This window comes from Ornithorhynchus anatinus, chromosome X5 (assembly GCF_004115215.2).
Source record: "Ornithorhynchus anatinus isolate Pmale09 chromosome X5, mOrnAna1.pri.v4, whole genome shotgun sequence".
Lineage (NCBI taxonomy): Eukaryota > Metazoa > Chordata > Mammalia > Monotremata > Ornithorhynchidae > Ornithorhynchus > Ornithorhynchus anatinus.
This window is the reverse complement of record NC_041753.1, coordinates 12805089-12810260: the sequence shown is the minus strand read 5'-3', so window position 1 is coordinate 12810260 and position 5172 is coordinate 12805089.

Sequence of the window (5172 nt, the reverse complement as noted above, 5' to 3'; positions counted from 1 at the left end):
GGATCACGTGAGCGCGGCCCTCCCCCCGACCAACAGGTCGCGAGACACGGCGCCTGTCCGGCGGGGGCCGTTCCCCGCCCCAACGGTCGGGGCAGACGCGGAAGGCGGGAAAGAGGGCGGGGCGCGCGCGCGGTGGCGGCCTAATGGCGTAGGCGCCTGAGGTGGGGATGGGGCTGAAGGGGCGGGAGCCCGAATGGTCGCGTCGATGGGCACGGTTAACAACATCGGCCTCACTCTTGCTTCGCTGGCCATCTCCCCCGTTTAGACTGGAAGCCCGTCGTGGGGCAGCGATTGTCCCTATCCGTTGCCCAATTGTCCATTCCAAGCGCTTAGCACGGTGCTCCGCACAGAGTAGGCACTCAGTAAGTACTATCGAATGAATACTATTGAATGATGCTTAGCCCCCTCCGCGTAGGCAAGCCATCCTCCTTCACCGCCCCCCCAGCCCTCGACGACCCAGGGCAAAGTCGGGCCCTTCCATGCGCACAGGGTGGCGTGGGCGCTCGGCAACCACCGCGGCTTGACGTCTGAAAACGGTTTCCGAGGGATGGCTCCGGTAGCCGGTGAAGATGTAAGAGCCGGCCGCTTCCCGAGCTAGCCCAGATCCGTCCCACGGGGCGGGGGCCTGCGGGGGCCGGGACCCCGTCCGCAGTTGGGGACGGCTCGCTTGGACCTGCCTTGTACCCGCCAGCGCTTGGAACGCTGCTTGGCCCATAGGACGCGCTTGACGAATACCACCGTCGTCTTGATTGTTAAAGTGAGACTACCCGTCTGGCCTCGCCTGCCGGGTTGGGCCGGTGGGGATTTCTAGGTTCTGGTGGTCATTTGCAGTAATAACGATGATAATCGTAATCATCGTTAAGCGCTTACTGGTCGGCAAGCAATGTTCTAAGCACCGGAGAAGATACGCGCTTACCAGGTCAGCCCCTGTCCCGCACAGGGCTCACAATCTAAGTAGGGAGGAGAACGGGTATTGAATCCTAACAGAGGCCCAGAGAATAATGTTGGTATTTGTGAAGCGCTTACTATGTGCAGAGCACTGTTCTAAGCGCTGGGGTAGATACAGGGTAATCAGGCTGTCCCCTGTGAGGCTCACAGTCTTGACCCCCATTTTCCAGATGAGGTAACTGGGGCACAAAGAAGTGACTTGCCCACAGTCACCCAGCTGACAAGTGGCAGATCTGGGATTCGAACCCATGACCTCTCCCAAGCCCGGGAAGTGAAGTGACTCACCAAAGGTCACACAGCAGGCATGAGGCAGAGCCAGAATTAGATCCCAGGTCCTCTGACTCCCCAGCCCTCTCTCTTTCCACTAATTATAATCCTGGTATCTGTACAGCGCTTACTCTGTGCCGAGCACTGCTCTGAGCTCTGGGATGGGTACAAGGCGATCAGGTTGTCCCACGTGGGGCTCCCGGTCTCCATCCCCGTTTTAGAGATGAGGGAACGGAGGCACAGAGAAATTAAGCCACTTGGCCAAAGTCACACAGCTGACAGGTGGTGGAGCCGGGATTAGAGCCCACGACCTCTGACTCCCGAGCCCTTGCTCTTTCCGCTGAGCCACGCCGACTCCCGGGGCCACGTTGCTCCAGTCTGTCTGGTTTACGTATTTCTTTGTCCATTTGTTTATTCATCCATTCAGTTGTATTCACTGTACTAAGCACTTGGGAGAGTACACCATCACAATAAACGGACATATTCCCTGCCCACAACAAGCTTATCTCCGACAGCCCGGTTTTCAGCTGGTCTGTCCTCTGTCCAGTCCTGATACGGAACTGGAAAAATAGGTTCACAGGACAGGAGTGGACAATTCATCGCCCTAGGCCGTCTCGCCTCTGTTCCATCTCTCCTTGCTGCGACTCAGCGCTCCTAGCCTGGAGGTCAGTGGCCTCGGCGCAGCTGGGGATGCTCAGACCCAACTAGCTAGCACACATTGTCCAAACTCTCAGACACTGATTTCTACACTCCTGCACAGACTGAGTTGGACTTGGACCCATACCCTTTGAACACTTGATAGTCACCCCCCACTCAGCCCCACAGCACTCATATACATATCTGTAAGTCATTCATTTATATTCCATTATCATATTTATATGATTTATTTATAATATATCAATGTCTGGCTCGCTCTCTAGGCTGTAAGCTCCTTGCGGGCAGGGAATGTGTCTACCAACTCTGTTTATCGTACTCTCCCAACCCCTTAAGTACCAACGTGGCGTAGTGGATGGAGCACGGACCTGGGAGTCAGAAGGTCACGGGTTCTCAGCCCGGCTCTGCCACTTGTCTGCTGTGTGGCCTTGGGCAAGTTGCTTCACCTCTCCGGGCCTCAGTTCCCTCATCTGTAAAATGGGGGTCGAGACTGTGAGCCCCACGGGGGCCAGGGACCGTGTCCCACCCAATCCGCTTGTATCCACCCCAGCGCTTACTAGAGTGCCTGGCACACGGTTAAGCGCTTAACGGATACTGTTATCATTGCCAAGGTCCACACGCAGTAAGCTGTCAATAAATACCAGGGTTTGATTAGCTCAGCCCTTGCGTCCGATAGTCCCCAAACACATCCAGATTTGGTCCAGGTTGACTGCCCCCGAGGAACTAGGCCACCATTACACATTAACTGTGAATTCGTGAACACGTGACAGAATCCCCCGTCATTCCAGACCCCCACCCCCTCCAAGAGTAAATGCTGGGCCCCGATCTAGTTTTGATCAGTTCCCAACTAGATGTAGTCAATGAAGCTCAGCTCGGGCCCCAGTTTTCAGCCCGGGCTGATTTAGCACTATGACTTGATAAGCCAGAAGGTGCTACTGACATTAGAATGCAATTGCAGCAATCATAGATTAGCTATCGATTCATTTTGAGAGACATAACAGTCCTCACTAAATTATAATCTTAGGTAGCAGGTCACCTTCTTCAGAGCAGGAAAACTGATTTAGATCCGAAAGCTCTTTCGGTGCTATGGAAGAAAACTTCACAGATGCTGTGCTGCATTTAGTAGGGTGTGTCAGAGACAAGTTTATTGATGATGGTATGTGTTAAGCGCTTACTATGTGCCAAGCACTGTTCTAAGCGCTGGAGCACTGTTCTAAGGACTGGTGCTATTATCTTCTAGCACTAGTAGGGAGTGGTGGTTGACGGGCAGCGTTTCCTCTGCTAGTCAAGGCCAGCACGACTTTAAGCAATACAGAATTTATGTGCATTTGGTACAGCATTCTAGCTTCACAAGTAATTGAAGAGCACAATTTCTCCTCGGCTAATTGCCCGGCCCTGTGTGGTTCTCCTCATTATAGCGGTCCGGTGGGCAGATATCACGGATAAGCCAGCCAGGGGTCTTGACATAGCTAAGGGAGGAACAACCTCCTCTGGTCTCAAGACCTGGGCCTACCAAGTTCCCCCATAAGGCAGACAACTCTCTTCCCCTCTTCAAAGCCCTACTGAGAGCTCACCTCCTCTGGGAGGCCTTTCCAGACTGAGCCCTCCCTTACCCTCTGCCCCTCCTCCCCTCGCCATCGCCCCGCCTCCCTCCCTCTGCTCTACCCCCTTCCCCTCCCCACGGCACTTGTGTCTATTTGTAGGTATTATTTATTACTCTATTCTATTAATGATGTGTCTATGTCGATGATTCTATTTATTTTGATGGTATCGATGCCTGACTACTTGTTTTGGTTTGCTGTCTGCCTCCCCCTTCTACACTGTGAGCCTGCTGTTGGGCAGGGATTGTCTCTATCTGTTGCCGAATTGTACAGTCCAAGCGCTTAGTACAGTGCTCTGCACACAGTAAGTGCTCAATAAATACGATTGAATGAAGGGGACAGGAACTGTGTCCAACTTGATTAACTTGAATCTACCCCAGGGCCTAGTAAAGTGCCTGGCACGGAGTAAGTGCTTAACAAATACTATTAAAAAATATGTTTAAAAACCCTCAAGAGGGTGCTTCAGTGGCCCGTGTGTGTAGAATCTCCTAATTTCGCATTCATCCACAACTCTGCAGCCAGTCCTTAGGGGACAAAACTGGTACCAAGAGAGTTCGTACCCTGACTGTAAATTGCCTCGGGTACAGGAACTCCTGTGTCATGACTGGGCATCCAGCATTTACAGGAACTCCTGTGTCACGACTGGGCATCCAGCATCAAAAATGAAGACAGCGTCCCAAAGTCAACCTACGGGGCCGGGGAGGAGGCTACACAGACGTTGAAAAATAATGACCACCACAGCCCTGTGGCCACCTGGCCCCACTGGCACTGGCCTTCCCAGACCTTCCCGGAGAGATTCTAGCACATGTTTCCCAGAGCTCCTGGTGGGCAGCGACTGCATCTATCAGATCGACTGTAAATAATAATAGAAATTTGATAAGTGCTTACTATGTGCCAAGCGCATGTTCTAAGCGCTGGGGTAGATTCACGGTCATCAGGTTGTCCCACGTGGGGCTCTTACAGATGAGGTAACTGAGAAGTAAAGTGACTGGCTCAAGGTCACCCAGCAGACAAATGGCGGAGCCGGGAATAGAATCCACATCTCTGACTCCCAAGCCCGTGCTCTTTCCGTTAAGCCACGCTGCTTCCCGTATTGTACCCTCCCAGGCGTTTAGTAGGGTGCTCTGCACGCAGTAGGGGCTCAATAAATACCAACGACTCATCGATTGTCCCAAAGAAGAGCCATCTTAGCCAAGGTGAAGTCTATGGCAGGAACAGCAGCAGCAGCTTGGCAATTTCTCCTCCACTCCTTCCTGCCATTGCAGCCATGGGATCCTTTCCTACCACCCCAAAATTGATGCCCTAATGGACGGTGGGACATCGCTCCAAAAAGCATGTCTTGCTTGCCGAAAGTGGGTCACCCTCCTTGAATTCATCTGGCCTCTGGGACTCTTCTTGGCACCTTTGAGTCTCTGCCCGCACAAAACATGGAAACAAAATTAGGCGCAAAGAGGGGTTATTCTAGAATCCACTTTCTATACCTAAAATGCAATTCTTTTAACGTTTGTCAGAACCTGTGGCGTCTTCTTTCCAACTATTCCAATGCACGAGCAGGGGTTCATAGGGAGAAGGTAGGTCCCACAGGCAACAGGACGTGTTCTTGAATTTTTGTTTTTTTATAGTAGGGTGATGGTTTCTGCTGAGCCATCCCTTCTGAGATGTGAGTCCCGTATGGGACAGGACTGTGTCCGACCTGATTATC